The sequence below is a fragment of the Panthera pardus genome, unplaced genomic scaffold, assembly GCF_024362965.1.
Source record: "Panthera pardus isolate Hobbes unplaced genomic scaffold, ASM2436296v1 HiC_scaffold_6, whole genome shotgun sequence".
Lineage (NCBI taxonomy): Eukaryota > Metazoa > Chordata > Mammalia > Carnivora > Felidae > Panthera > Panthera pardus.
In genome coordinates this window covers 41,068,450-41,085,010 of record NW_026526991.1, presented here as the reverse complement: position 1 = coordinate 41,085,010, position 16,561 = coordinate 41,068,450, and the positions used below count along the sequence as shown (strand labels likewise).

Genomic DNA, 16,561 nt, shown 5'->3' with positions numbered 1-16,561 from the left:
GTGCTTTCAATGAAAAAAAGTCGGTGCACAAGGACGAAAACGAGCGCAGCTGAAAATAGGTGCATGACTTGTTGAGCATACAAATCATTTCCCCCTTAGTCTCCAAGGGAGGGGGAAAAAAAAGCCCTCTTACTCTCTCCTTGCAGCCTGTGTTCTGCATTCTGGAGAGGAGGCCGAGGCAGGTCTTCACGCACTCCCGCCGCCGTCCCCGCACGAAACTTTTCTCTCCCGGCCTGATCTGTCCCTCCCGCTCGGGCAGAGACGGTGGGCGCCCTGCGTGCCCCTCTGAGGGCACGGGCCCCAGACCCCGAGAGGCGTCTGTCTCTTTAAATTCCAGCTGCGCGGTCGGGAAACAGCGCCACTCGGCGCCCAGGCCGGCTGGTGGCTGCGAGCTCGCTCGCGCTCTCGCTCCCGGCTGCGCGCCGCGGAGGGCTCGCTCGGCCCGCGGGCTGCTCGGCGGCGGCGGCGGCGGCGGCGGCGGCGCGGGGCGGGGAGGCGCGGCCCGGCCGAGGAGGGAAGAAAGAGCGAGCCGGGCCGGGAGAGGCGCCGCGCCCGGTCCCGCGCCCACGCTCGGCGGCCCCAGCAGTTTCCTTCGGGGTGACGAGGATGTGCCTGGGCTGCGTTTTTTTTTTTTTTCCTTCTCAAGACGATTTCCATAGTAACCTGATCAAGTGGCTCAGTATCGCAAACCTGAGGATTTCCGCGGCCCGCCGGCTTGACCTCAGTCAGGTAACGCTGGGCTCCCGTTCTCTTCCATTGCAAACCGCTGCGCTCCTTCCAAACTTCCTTTTGTGGAAAATCGCCCAGCCCGACGCAGCCCGGGGTATTTGCAACAGCGTGTTCCTTCCCAGGTGCCTGCCACGGGTCTCCTTCCCTGTGCTCCCCCAGGACCTATGACCACATTATTAAAAAAATTTTTTTTTTTTTTTTTGGTCGTCTCCCTCCCCTTTTTGATTTTCCCATCTCTCGGCTTTTCCCTAGACTAGTGATGGGGGCGCCGGGAGCAGTCGGGGCGGGGGTGGCTAGCGCGGTCCAGGGAGTGGCGGGCTCGGCTGGGCGGGCTGCTGGGGGCTACTTGGGGCATCTCGGCGTGGCCTGCGCCGGGCTGGGGTCGCGGGGAGGGCTGTCCGCACCAGGGCGGCGCACCGGGGGAACCCCACGGCTCCAGACGAGAGAGCGAGGGAGGCAGGCTTGGGGGCGATGGAGCGCTCGGCTGGGTGGCTGGCGAGCGTCCAAACATCATAGCTTTCCTTCCTACTCCCCCGCCCCTCTTCGGGTTTCTCTCTTTCTCTTTCCCCGTTCTCGTTTCTTTCTTCCTTTTCTCATCATCAGCTCCATTCTGTTCCCTCCCTTCCCTGTTTTTCCTCCCCCCGGTTCCTTTTTTCGTCTCCCTCTTAAAAGAAAGGGAATCGTTGGTAACCCTTCCCTTCTGCCAACATGGGAAGAGCCGTGAAACCTGCAGCGTGGCCACCTCAACCAGGTCGTTTTCAGACTTGTCCTCATCCATCAACATATTTGTTTCCTGAGTCTATTGATCTCCCTCGATTCTGCAGAAATGCATTCTAAGCTGGGCTGTATGTCAGAATCAGAGTTCTGCAGCTCGCTTCCGTGCTCCAAGTATGACATGTATTGTAAGGGCTGAATATGTTTTCAAATCCTCCTAAGCCATGGATGTAAAGAAATCTTACGTTTTTAAAAATACGATCTTCTACAGAAAGTCTCAAATTATTGATCTATACGTACTCTTCTTTGAATTTTAATTTTAGGGCACTTGAGAGATACCCCCCTCCCCCTCCCCCAGTTTATGAGGAACATGCAACTTCTGTTGCCTTAATTATCTCCTCTTTAACCCTCATTCAGTTTTACACGTTCCAGTTACATGAATGAGTGGATCATAATTAAGGTTTAGAACGTTGCTTCCTAAAGTCCCAGCTGGCTGAAAAGGCATCCTCTGGTAGAAGGTGTAACAGTCAAGCGGGTAGGAGGGTTCAGACAGACCATGCCAAGGAATAGAGAAGGCATAGCAACTCCTGTGTGAAAGACATAAGACCTAAAGACTAGATTCAGACTTTAGTCCTGAGGACATGATAGTACAATGCAACCCGACTTTTGCTTTGGTTCTTAGCATGTGTAGAGCTGTACTATGTAGGTCTAAGTTAAAACTTATTTAAAAGTGGAGCCGCTCTAGTATGGAACCCGTTCTGCCTTGTTTATGTTTGAGGTACTTCCTCACTATGGTTTTATTTCTCCTTGAAACATGAGATGTCTGTATCATGTGGAAACAAAGGGATAAGACAGGACAGCTTCCTTTTAACCAGAAATAGAAATTTTGTGGATTTTTGTTTCCCGAAAGATCTAGTTGTTACGCTCTCAAGTTTTCCTGAGGTCAAAATATTTCATGGGTGAAAACAATGCTAATCAGTGGTTTTCCTCTGGTCTGTTTCAGTGGTATATAGTTAGTATAGAAAAAGGTCTCTGTTTTAGTGAGGTCCCCTTGCCTCCTTTCCTTTGTCTGCACATTTGTTTTTAAATTCAACTATCATTGGATCTTGGGGCAGAGAATGGATCAGGAAGAAGAGAAACTACTGATATATTGGGAAATATAACCGATAATTCTAATCAAGAAAAGATCATTACTGCCATGCCACTCCACACTGTTGGCTTTGTTTTTACCCAATTAAGAAGCTGTAGGTTTTAAATGTATTTTCATCTTATTAATTCTACATCTAATACTTTTCATACCGTAGGTCATATTTATCCAGTTCAGATGAATATTTACAGAAGACTTAAAATTCCCTTGCCAGTGAAATCCAAAAAAGCATGATTTTTCTTTCAACATTTTCTTCTTCCTTCTAGTGAGCAGTGATAGTAGTAATTAATGGTCCTACGTTGTTGTTTTCACCTGACTTCTGATGTTTGGTGTTTCCTGGTTGAGTGGGTTCTCTTGACGTATGTACAAGATGTTCCTGGCGGACTGCATGGCACTTGAATGCACAGTGCATAGATTCAATGAAATGTTCATTTTTCTTGCCTTTGGTTTAAGAGATGCCATGCCCTCTTGTACATTTAATATTTTCATGTGACCGCTCCTCTTTTTGTATGTGTACACGAAGGATTTAACGTGAAGTCTGTTCTGATTAATCCTTGCATGATTTGAAGTTAAATGGTGTATTAGGGACACATCATAAATTATTTACTTATTTTGAATACATTGATCCCCAAACCGTCTTTCCTCCTTGTGATTGCATCTATATGTGAATCATTTAATGAAAGGTTAGTAATAATGAGTTACCTGTTTTATGAAAGGGGGAGAATCCCTCAAGTTTACTTACTTCAAGTCCCCATTTTCCTGCAGAGGGATTAACAGATGTTTTTGATCTGATATTTTAATAGACTGTATTGCTGAGCACTGCTAATTACCGAGAATATATTTTGTTAATTCTGAAAATGGTACAAGATAAGACATCTTTCAAGTTGTCTGGAGGGCTCCAAGTGACTCATCCTTGTTACCCATGGCAACAGGAAGTGGTTGTCCTGGGTGCAAGCCGAAGTGTGGACAGAAATCCACACTTTGTGATCATTCAGGGACTTGATAGGAAAAGTGTGTTGGCTCCTATGAATAGTCTGATGTAAACTTTCTGCCTTCACTCAGAACACTGATTCCCAGGCCTAGGTTTGCAGTTCTCCTTAGCTCCTTATTTACTTGAGGAGTGTTCTAAAATTCTCAGAAAACACCTGAGTTTACTGTTATTTTTGTAAGAGAAAAGAATTTATGGAGACATGTGCATATGTGTCTGACTTTGTGTGTAACTGGGATCATTAGGGTGAGAATATCACCAAATCAAATGAGAGTCTGTGAACCTTAGAAATGCTGGGAGTCAGGGAGCTATGCATAAAGTAGGAGCCAAGAGACCAAGGTTATATATTCCTACTTGTCACTGGATCACAGTTACTCTTGGGATCGTCTCCTTATTCACAGATATCACTTAGTTTTGTTTTATCCAGGGGGAAAATGGGCACAATAATCTTTTTTTCCTTTTTTTGAATTCTTCAATATGTGCGTATATGACATATATACACAGGTGTACCTTTGTAGCCTGGTGGATGCTAGAAGATACACACTGCACACATTGAGAGGCAGCAGACAAGTGTTCTGAATAAAGGAAATCTTTACTTTTGCCATTGACAGATGGGTAATGATGCTGAATATTTCTTTCCATTCAGGAGAAGGTGATTATTCTCTATATTCTATGGATATGGGTAGTAGATGGTTAATGGCTAATCACATAACCTGGTATCCAGAACTGAACAATCCTAGCAGGTACCACCCTTTTACTTCAATGCAAGTAAGTAATAAATTTCTCCCACTTTAAAACAAAAACAGTGTAAGATCTCCTCTTCCAACACCAACCCCCACCCTCCCATTTTGTAAGGAAAAGTAATTTTCTGTAAGGTTAAGTGGACCTCAGGGTAGGAAAAAAATCCCCAGAGGTATCTTTCTGCCCAGACTTCATTTTTCCTCCCAAGTCTGACTGTCAACAATAATATCTGATATGAGCCTCTGGTGGTGATATTTCCGTAGGTCATCATCCTTCTCTGTCCCAGATGAAGTCTCAGGACAAGCAATGCAGTAGCATAGATTCTGAATTTAATGCATCATTCAAGGTGGTTATGTAACTCAGCAGTCTTGTTAAAAAAAAAAAACAAAAAAACAAAAAAACTCCAAGTCTTTAAAAATTATACGTGTTTACTATTCTCTTATCTTAAAATGATTTTTACAGTGTTCAGAGAAAATAACCCTGGTCCCTGTAGGGATTCAAAAGCTGCTTGTTCATGTCATTAGATTAAACAGCGTTTGTACAATGATACTTTTTTGTTAAACTATGCAACGTTTTCATAAGAGCATAGCGGTTGGGACAATTGCTAGTTGTGCTTGTTTGGATAAGTACTTGACAGAATGGGGACCTCGAGATTTCACGATCTGGAAACGCTGCCAATGCACAGGGCCAAAGTTTTTTTGAGAAAAGAAGGGAAAATCCGTGTTTTGACAAGAAGTAATTTGTAACACTTCAGGTGCAGTCGGGAGGATTTGAAACAGACTCGTATATTTCTTTAGTCTTGATTTGTATATATTTTTATGTAGTCCATTCATATGTTGAACCATGGGCCTCCTGTCCAGCTTTTAGTTTTCTCTACTGGGGAACATCAAAGTCTCTAACCTTACTTGGTACCTTTTGGTAGGTTTGTAGGGGTAGCACTGAGGAAGAAATGGTACCTTTTTATATGCTAATGTTGCAAATACAAATGAGACCTCAAAGTCGGACCATGAGGAGCTTTTTCAATCAAAAGAAGCATTGTTATCGAACACCTTCTTACATTACCTTATTATAGGGAACCAAACATGATGGCTACTTGATTTTACTGCCCCATTTTAAGGCAGCACTGCACAGCACTTAAAGATGTAGCTTCTGGAGTCAACTGCTTGAGTTCGAATCTCAGCTCTGCCACTTACTGTGTAGGTTGTCACTGGTAATTTTCTTAATCTGAATCTGTTTCCCCATTTGTAAAATAGTTGTTTAGAAGGATTTTTGTGAAGATTAAACGAGAGCCTCTATTAATTTAATATTTAGGAGTGTTCCTGGCATGTAGTAAGTCTTCATTGCACATTCACTATCATTATTGGTGTTGCTGCCGCTGTGGCTGAAATGTATCAGAAGGCTGTAGTTATTTTTATTAGATTTATTTTTCTTTCCAAGTCTGATATGACACATATAGAACACTTATCCACATAGGAGCTGTGCCACTCTGTTTCTTTCCCTCTTCTCTCCAACCCCAACTTCGCTTTTCCCCATAGTCTTAAGCTGAAAATACTGACCAGGTGCCTGGGAGAAAATAATACAAGTTTTTTTTTTTTTTTTTTTTTTTTTACCCCATTCTTCTAGTTTCCAGAAAAGTTTATCCTATTCTTTTTTTTTTTTTATATGTAGTATCAAGATTATCCATGGGTTTTTTAAATTCAGTACTTGAAACTTGAAATCAGGATTAGCTCCAGTAGTAGTATGTCTGTTAAACAACTTAACAAGCATAAAATTCCTACCTTTGGTATACAGTGCTTTTTAGTCACAACGACAACAGACTACTGTTACCCTAATGTAATCCTAAAGCAACAAGCTTTTGCTAAAGAGAGTTGCTGGACAGTTTTTGTGTGTGAAGTTATTTAAGGTCTTATGGATGAGAAGATGTCACTTGTTTAAAGATGTCATGTTTCATCTTGGCTTTTTATCTTTTGTGAGTTCCAATATTAAGAGCTGCATTGAATAGGTAAGTTTCTTTATATATTAAGGGAATGTCTTCATCTGTAAAATGAATGTATTGGATTAGTATGCTTAAGTTTTTTTTTTTTTTTATTATTATGGACTGTTTTGAATAAACACAAAAGTGGAAAGGATGGTGTACTGGATTTCCAGGGACCTGTCATTCAGCTTCAACAAAGTAGGTGACCTCTTAAGATCCTTCCTGATTCTCTGATTCTCTGACCATGGAAACTAACTTACTCAGGTTTTGAGAATCTAGAATATTTGATTTTAAAATAATATCGTTACTACTATCAATAATATGAATTCTGAGATAAAAGTTACTAGATTACAGGACTGAGCATTTCATGGCAAGTCAAAATAATAGACATATCATATTTAAGAATAGTTATTAAGGAATTGGGCTATATAAAACCAGTCTGAAACTATATTGAGTGTTATCTTTCGTTTGGAAGCTTATTTCAAGATTGCAATGATAGCCAGCCTGCAGATGGTCCCCGGTGGTCATTGGTTGTTGCTATTCATGCCTTTCTGAAGTTTCCTCCTACATTGTACCAGGGTTGTTCTGTGTGATCTATAGGATATGACGGAAGTGATGGCATTTGAAATGTGAGGCGAAGTCATAAAAGCCATTGCCACTTTTGCCTTGTTCTCTTGGATAACTCACTTTGGGAGAAACCACCTGCCGTGTGGTGATGACATTCAAGCAGTCCATAGAGAATTATGTAGAAGTGAGGCCTTTTGCTAATTGCCAACAGTTTTTCAGTTTACCAGCCATCTGAAAGGGGTCCTTTAACCCTGGGGAAGTACCAGATAACTGCAGTGCTGGGTAACACACTGTATACTCTTGAAAGACCACAAACCATCTAGTTAAGGCACTTCTGAATTTGTAACTCACAGGAGCTGCATGAGTTATTAAACGTTTACTATTTGTAATGGCTAAATTTTGGAGTAATTTGTTATGCAGCAGCAATATAAAAACCTTAAACTGCCTTAGGATTATTCTTATAAATACTAGTTACTGTTTTATAGATACAGCTAATAGAGTTCTGGCTGACAGAATGCTGTTTAAAGTCTACACTTACCACAGTGAGTTATTGGCATCTTACCCTTTTATACTTTAACTCCTCAGAGTGACTCTTTTGTGGACATTATCTATAATTAAAGGAGAAGACACGATGTTTCTTCTTTCATTAGTTGCTAACCTGGAACTTAATCCCAGCCCTTCCTTTTGGCAATCGTATATGTTAACAATTCTACTGTTGTGGAATTTTGAAAGAAATCAGGGCTGGGGGTTGAGTACTGGGACATGTTTTAGCTTATATTTAGGTAAATTTTGAGATACTATCATAGTCTACCTTCAGGTTACCCCCAGCACACACGAAGTCCTTAATGATGTAAGCTTTCATTGTCCTACAGACTTTTTTTCTGTTGCCTACTAAATAAGGTAAGATTAAAGTGCCCAAACTATAATATGCCCCAAATGAGACCCTGGTAACATTGTCTCTTGTAGCCATTCTTTATGAATTTGTATTTCAGGCTTTTGTGTGTATTGCTGGATTTCCCTTTTTAAAAAAAAATTTTTTTTTTCTTTAACGTTGATTTTTGAGAGAGAGAGCAAGTGGGGGAAGGGCAGAGTGAGAGAAATACAGAGTCTGAAGCAGGCTTCAGGCTTTGAGCTGTCAGCCCAGAGCCGGACACAGGACTTGAGCCCATGAACCGTGAGATCATCACCTGAGCCTAAGTCAGACGCTTAAGCTTAACCCACTGAGCCACCCAGGTGCCCTTGGGTTTCCTTCCCTTCTTAAGTGTGGTTCTGGATCATATGTATCGATCTGTTCTTCTCATTGTTTATCTCATTAAAAGTTTAATGAACTCTAAAACTTGGATATTTATCATAGGTAGAATAGGTTCTATGTAAGTGCAAGGTTTTGATATATCTGAAAATGTATGGATTAGAGAACCAAGAAAAGACAATTCCATCACTTTTTACTTAATCTGTTTTATCTATGTAAATTACCATCCATAAAAATTTAAAAGGTGACTGAATCCTTAATATGTATAAGTTGGTGCTAGGAACTTTGGAGAATAAATACTAGGAAGTAAAGTTTTTAAGACTTTAGATTGGTGTGAGTATTAGGCTCTTTTCATAAATGAGCCACCAGTCTTATGGTCTGGAGCATCAGGTGTTAGTACTTTTGCTGTGTGATTTGTTAGGTAGTGTAATTAATAGGATTCTTGCTCCTGAGAATTTTTCAGATCCGTGGTTATCTTGGGATGAAACACTAATGGTGTTCACTGACCTACACCAATATCATGCTCTCTGGGAATTGAAATTGATTTTTTTGGGGGGGGGGTTCCTTGGCTATTTGAACAAACCTCACCTGGGAGGACTCAGAAAACCACTAAGCGGCCATTCAGAAATTAGTTTTTAGGCCCTCGGAAATAAGTTGCATCACCAGCCTCAGGAGAAAGTTAATGAAGTTACTAGTTTCTTATGTTTGAGCACAGTGTGCAGTAAGAACTACCTTTAGAATTGAGAATAAACAAACAGATCTGATTTTTTTGTTCTTTGTGAAATGTGTAGAAATTCAACCACTCCATGTTGCCAGTAAAAAGGATCTACAGCAGATGTGTATAAAGTCTGGGAGTGTTTTCTTAGATGTCTTTTGATAAGTGTGCTTTTGTGTATTTGATGGATAATGTGTCCCATCTTGTGTGCTTGTTTTATGTGCTATGCACATGTGGCATTGCATTAATTTACCCTACCCCATGATGTAAACATGATGTTTAAACAAAAGTAAAGTTTATAGATATACGTTAATTGGCTTCTATGCTGTGATGAGGATATCAGGGGTACAGAAATGAGTAAGACAAGGTCCCTGCCCTGCCTTAGAGGCAGTTGAATGTGCTTAATTTGAATTTATTTTATTTTTTTTATTTTTCAGAGTGTTTAGCTGCTTATTTATAGCTAGACTTTACAATTTATAATGGTGAAGCCGCACTCAACCTAAGATCAGGTTGAATTATGTTACCATAATTGAGAGTTATCCTGAGTTCTACACTGTTAATGAATGCTAATGCTCTTTTGAAGGTCTTCTATATATGGCCTCAGTAACCACAAAGGCTTTTCTGCCTCCAGCAGATAAACTCTCAATAATGTCACAGGAAGTTGCATTAGAAATTATGCCTTTACCTATAGCTTTTTCCTTTTTTGCGCACTAACTAATAATGTCTCTTCAGGGTATTCCCTATAGGGCAAATGTCTGTATCATACTTTGGAAATGCGTTTCCACTCTAGTAGGGAAAAAATACATCTCATGAACTTTTAAACTTCCTGATGTTAGTGCTTGTTAAATGTAGAGTTTAAGAATTGAGGTGGGATTTCTTTGGTAGTATGTTAGAGTCCCAGAAATATCTGAATCGTCCTTGCCCTTCCCTCCATCCCTGTGCAAGGACCCCAGGGAAGATCTTTGCATGCAATAGCAGCCGAATGGTAATCAGAATACCATTTTATTAACGCCTTGAGATGGTGCAATTTTCCCTTGATGCAGGCTTCTTTGGAAGATGGTTTAGAATACATACTTTAGTCTTGAATCCATATATGTATATATATTTAGTCTTGATATGCTCTGGTCTCAACACAGTTTAGGGAGTGGAAGTCAAAAAGAGAAAGAGAGATCCTAATTTAACTCAATAGCCATATAAAACCCAGAAGTCAAAGGAGAGTGAGAGGGAGTAGACCTTGGTTTTGTGCTCTTTAAAGCATAATCACTCTGCCCACCAATAATTAAAGTTAAGTCGCTGTTTTTGGATCTTTCCTAATAGAAGAGCAATTCCTCCTTTGAAGGGAGTGGTCAGAGGTGGCTCTGCTGAGGAAGGAGAGAACAAACAGTATGGATAAATTATGGCACAGGTCAGAATCTCTTACTGAAACCCTAGGGATAAGTATTTCAGAATGTGGGCTTTCTTGTATTTTAGAAAGAAAATAGTGTGTGTCTGTGTGTGTGTGCGTGTGTACACACACACGCGTGCACACACACGCGCACACACACACACACACACACACACAGTGCATTATGTAACAATCTGACCATGGCCTGGGGCAGTGTCTCTTGGTTTAATAAATGACTATTTCTGTAAGGAAATCCATAAGTAATCAGAATAAGTGGGAACAGTAGACAGAAGAATGCCCCTCTCCCAAAATACCACATCCCAATCCCCAGAACCTGTGGATATGTCCCTTTTCATGGCAAAGGGGACTTTGCACCTGTAATTAAGGTTTAAGGTGTTTGTGGGCCCAATCTAATGACATGGGTCCTTAAGAAAGCAGAGAACCTTTCCCAACTGTGGTCAGAGGAGATGTGATGATGAGAACAGGGTCAGAGAGGTGTGACCTGTCTTTGAAAATGGGGAAGAGGAGCATGGGTGAAGAAACACAGGTGGCCTGTAGAATCTGAATAGGGCAAGGAAACAGATTCTCACCTAGAGCCTCTAGAAAGGAATGCAGTTAGCTCAGTGAGACCCTGGTTGGACTTGAACTCCAGAACCTAAAGACAATACATTTATGTTGTTTTAAGCTGCTAAAACTATGGTAATTAATTATAGCAGTGATAGAAAATGAATGTGGTGGGAGAGACTATATAGCCTTATTTTACTTTCTAAAGTGAAATGGGTTATAAAAACCTTGTTGATTTTCAGAGCTTTCACTATATGAATTGGATTTAGGGATTGTGGACCAGTAGAGAGAACCAGGAATCTTGATGTTTTTACTGGATGACTTGACTTTGAGGTTTCCACTGGATGACTTAATGGTGTTTGAATTTTTAGCAGTGGGAAGAAGAGCTTCTTAGAAGAAAGCCTTTTAATTGTTACCATCCTAATCTTTGAGCCTTTGCTGATTTCTTTGTATTCATTTCTATTGCCTTCCTGGATCTTACAATGGTTGATGGTTGATGATGGCTCTGGTTCACTGTCAATCAGATCAAGGTAATGTAGGTGAAGGAACTCAAACTCCAAGGTACTATGCAAATGCACATTGGTCCTTGTTGATTGTGTTCATTATTATTGAGCAGCTGCCTCCTGTCCTTCCTTCCTTCTAGCCTGGTTGGGGGTTAGAGGGGAAGAAATACTGCAGGATGATTTTGTGAATGTGGCAGCAGCACTGTCTCTTCCTCTGGGCTGCCAGAAATCCTCTCCCCTCTACCATACCTCAAGTTGCCTACAGTGTGTGTGGCTACAAGGTAGGCGGCACCTGGAATGAATGTCTTATCACAGAAAGGGTGGATACCCTTGGGCTCATCCATGTACCTCATTGTCAGCCATTTACCTTTAATTACATTAAAATTTTAAGTAGAAGAACTCTCCATATTCTGCTTCTTCTCATGGCAGAATCCAGGGCAAAGTCTATGTGTAGATGGTTTCTAGAAAATCTCCCACGAGGTATATAAAGTGCATTTTAGAACATGGGGCAGCAGCTTATGCTAAAAATACGTTGTTTATTTTCTTATGATGTTGTGCTGTTGTATTATATCCCATTATTATGAAATGATTGTAGTTGTCGGATTCATGTTTGAAGGTTATTCCATGAAATCTTTCAGAATAATGATACTAGATCTGAGTCAAATTAAGATGCTTAACTTCGAGCATGTCCCTTGCAGTGTCCTTGATTTGTAGCTGAATCTTTAGGATCATCAGTTGTCCTATTGATTCTTTTGATGTCCAAGTGCTGGGAGAGTGAGTCTTACTTTGTTAGGTGCCTGGTGTATGTGTGTGGTTGTGTGAGGTTGTGTTCCTGTTTGATCTTCATTTTCAGTAAATTGGTAGGTTTTGAGCTGTACTTAATGATCAGATGTGTGAATCCAAACTTTATTCCTTAGTAAAGACATATCTCCTTTTTGCCCCAGTGCCTACATTGCCCTTATCAATAACACAAGACTTTTCTTCATCAACATTTTCAGTAGGACATTTAAAATCTTTTCTTAGCTTTTGGCAAAAGTGATTGCGATTCAAATACAACTTTGCAACTTGCTCTAGACAAGTACCTGTTTTGAGACCTCATGTCTTTGTAATCAATAATAAGATTTTGCTATTTATGCACAATTTTAAATAGTTTTATTTAGATCAGGGCCTAAGTGAAAATCCGGCACATTGGGAACTCTGGAGAGAAATTTTGTCCCTTGAAATCTATCCTGTAATTGCTATGATACATAATCATAAGTTTGTTTCAACACTTACTGAATACTGAATTTTAATTCAAGTGTATATTTAAAGTAGTTTCAGAACCTAGAGAGTGCCTTATTCTTCATGCCACGATGTATTGGGCTCTGGGCTATGTGCTAGAGATGATTGGGGAGCGAAGGATGTAGCCTTTGCCCTTAAGGGAAGGGAAGACTTGTGGAAAGGAAAACGTGGCAAGTTCTGTAGACAAGTATAAGGATCCATGGAGGGGAACAGATAAAGGAGGGGAAGGCTGCTTCTGGATGGGGAAAATGCAGTATGCTTGATGGATTAAGTGGCTTTTGACCCATGAACACATGCAGAAGTACAATGATGGATATTGTCATTGAGAAATGGGGTAGTAAAGTATGCAAGTAAACTTGAATCTGCTCCATGGCATACGGATCCCTGGGATTTGGCCCTGCCTCCTCTTGCGTCGGGTCATCTTTATCTCCCATTGAAGGCGTGTTGAGCTATTTGTAATTTCCTGTAAGTGTCCTGCTCTTTCCACTTTGGATCTGTGCTAACAGGTACAGTTGCTGTACAGTGAGCTTTCCATATTGAGTTTTTTTTTTTTTTTTAAAGAACTCCCCTTAAGATGTAGGCATTACTCCCTGTAAATCACATCTTGATAGTTGTTAAGTCTTTCCAGCTACAAAGTTTAAGAGTTCCAGAGTTCGTAGTAAGGGATGTTTGTTGTTGAACACCACTAGTGCCTTTTATGTATTTGTTCCTTTGTTTTTTCCTGAAGCTCGTCTATTGCTGAAAAGGCACCGATGGCAAAGTAGCTGCTCTTAAGGATCTCACTGCTGGCAAGACCCTGAACAGTAGTTTTAATGTGAAACTTTCATAGCCAATCTAGATGTGTGAAGAAGATGCAGGGGAAAGCACAAGTGGGAGTGACCATTCCTCCTGATGGCAGGGCGTCAGGGAAGGATGCCTAGAGCGGAGATGCTTGAACTGAGTCATGAGAGATGAGTGGGAACCTACCAGATGGACAAAAGGGAGTAGGATGTTTCAGCATGTGACTCCACAAGTGGAGAAAGACCTAGGGGAACATGAGAAGTTTGGGAACAGTCAGTCCCCAGGAGCAAAAATGCGCGCATGGGTCAGGTGCAACATGGTGAAGCTGGAAGGGGAGGCAGCCCAGAAAGTGTATAATTCTAGATGAAGGAGTTTGTACTTTATTCTGAGGTAGAAGCGATCATTGAAGAGTATTGAACAGGGATGCCATGTATAGAATTCTGTTTGAGAGGGGATATCACAATTACAAGATGGTAAAATTGTTTAGTGCAGAGCAGTACCATATAAAAAGCCTCGTCTTTCAATATGATAACACTTCTTAGAGCCTTTGTGCATGTGGACAAGTGATTCAGTTTCTCCAGATCTTAGTTTCTTCATCTGTAAGTGGGAATGATAATAGCACTTGTCTAAGAATTGAGGTGGCAATTAGGTGGACTATTGTTGCTAAATAACCCAACTACATAGTAAGTGTATAATAATTAAATTACATTTATTATGCATTTTGATTTTATTAAGAATAGTGAATAGGTGTCCAGCGAGAGGTTGGCAATGTAGAAACAGAATGCTTCATTAGAAGTCAAATGCAGTGTGTATTATTTTAACCGCACAACAAAGGCCAAAATCCATAAGCTGAATTTTAAATATTTTTTGAAATCTGAGATTGTCCTGTTTACCTGCCTGAGGAAAGAGCATTGGAAAATGAGATGTGGCATAAATTAAAAAGGAATCGCTAATGTGGCCAACAGTGTGTGGAACCCTGACTGGAATTAGTCAAATTTGAGTGAGGTTATTGCAATCTCATCCCATAATCAGCATTATTGTGTCCCTGTATCAGTAATGTAGAGTCATTTCATGAGGCAATCTACAAAAAACAGGGGATGTTTAAGGTTGAAAGAGTTTCCTCTGCCATGACTCAGTTGGTCCAGAGAAATGTGAGCTGAAGCCTAGGGCACCAAAATGGTATAAAGGTTGGTCATGGCTTCTGCTGGCCTTTTAAGGCTGAATAATTGTCAGTGACTTGTGGATAACCACAAAACTGTGTTTGAATATTCACTCGAAAATCATTCACATTATGGGTCAGCAGATACTAACCATTTTTAAATGTAATAAAAAATATTTAGGAAAGAGTAAGACATAGATTTAGTGGTTCTGTTGGTAAAAATGTGTGTATCAGTGAGTACAAAGTATTTCATAAACAAAAACATTCTCACAATATCAGTACTCTTGTATACCAAGATGTATTATATATATCATTGGTCTTGCTGTTAGTAAAATACCAAATGATATTTTTACAAGATAGGCTATGAAGTATCAATCTATGGTTTTATTAATTGATAATTATATTTTCCTTGCTATTTTAAAAAGTGTTTTGAATTATCTCCCTATTACTGTAGCAAGATTTTTAAGGTAATTACCATGATAATTTCTTTGGCTGAGTGTGGTTTTATTTCACTGACTTTCCAAATGATGTTGAAACATTCTGTTTCTAAACAGCAGGACTTTTTTTTTTTTTTAATTTTAAGTGTTTGTAACTTCTTATATAATCTAATAGAAAGGTGAAGTCAGACCTTGGTCTTTTTTGTTGAGCAGTTACTAAAGATTGAATGATGAATGATTGTTACTCTCTCAGTCATGTGAATCACCAGTACCCAAGGAAGGCACAGTCTAGAGAAGTTTTTAATGATGAGTTGGTGCCATTAATGAAAAAGAAGTGGGTGGTAAATTATAGATCCAAGCCCTTGAAAATTAACCTCTCGCTCGTGTTATTAGTTGGATTTTTTGCCTAGAGCTACAGTTAAATTTTTTTGATAAAGCCATTTATTGCCCTCTAAAACATATTTAAATTAGAAAAATACTTCTTTTGTGTTGCTTACCCAAAAGGAGCAATTTACCAGTGGCCATGTTACGGTTGTTTTTCTCATTTGCATTCTTAACCCCCTCTTAGGGCTCTTGTTTGGAGCTGGTATAGATTTATTTGTAGAGGAGGACACATTGAATTGGATTTAGGATTAAATGAATTCCATGAATTAGAAGGATGACCTTGTAGACAGAAAAAGATTTCATTACATGTCTTCCCTGCTTCCACTATATTAGAATTTGTGTTGTGTGCCTCATGCTTAAACATTTCGTGTGTGTGTGTGTGTGTGTGTGTGTGTGTTACATCAAAAGAATAGATGGAAATTCAGCACCCAGGCAGTGGACAATAAATTGACTGAGTTCTAATTGTGAAGATTGTAGTACTGCATTTCATTTTCCCTCCTGTCATTCTCAGCAAATAATTCTATTTACATTTCAGCCTCCAAACATCTTTGTTTGGGCATGATGGGAATACCATACGGGCAAATGGTTTTATGGTTAGAATGCTGGTTATATGGATTTTTATTTCTTGTGTGTGTAGCCAAGTAGTGTAAAGTCTGGTGTTTTGCTCAGGTATTGAAGCTTTGCAGGACTGAGAGAGGATAAAATAGAGGGGGATGGAAGAGTGGAACTGCCCGTGTCTTTTTCTAGCAGAAACACGGTTCATGGCTCTATGCTAGAAGGGGAGGCTTTGGAAGCTTCAAAAGGATCAAACCAAATAGCAGGTTCTAACAATTTACTGCTAATTGATGAGCTTTAGGTATAAGGGTGTGCAATTACATGCAATTGCAGCCAACTGTGGGTTTTTTATTTTTTTAATTGTTGTTGTTGTTAAGTTTATCTGACTTTTAAACCAGATTCATTTGCTGTCTGTTCAAATTGGTTTTATTCTTCACGAGGGCCTGATTGATTTGACCAAGGACTGCACCTTCATGATAGCTAGCTGTTGACAATGGGGGGTAAATTAAAATAGCCTATGGCCAGGTCAGACTATCTCTGAGAGGTAATAGAAGAGTCCCTTAGGCCTGGTGACTCAAAGTGCTCAAATTCTATTTTCTACTCTGGTTAAAAACAATTTTAAAAATGGTAGCCTTTAAAGTATGTGAGATACAATAAATTGTTTCCTCTTTCTACAAATTGGTTTAGAA

General features: G+C 40.1%; 1 protein-coding gene across 1 annotated transcript in view; it reads left to right on the top strand.

Annotated features, from left to right (window-relative positions):
- The first annotated feature begins 487 nt into the window (after positions 1 to 487).
- Positions 488 to 16,561, top strand: part of NAV3 (neuron navigator 3) — an 820,281-nt gene continuing 804,207 nt past the window's right edge. Inside the window, exon 1 of the mRNA XM_053894885.1 lies at positions 488 to 729. The gene's annotated coding sequence lies outside the window, so the exon portion shown is untranslated. The remainder of the gene's footprint in view (positions 730 to 16,561) is intronic.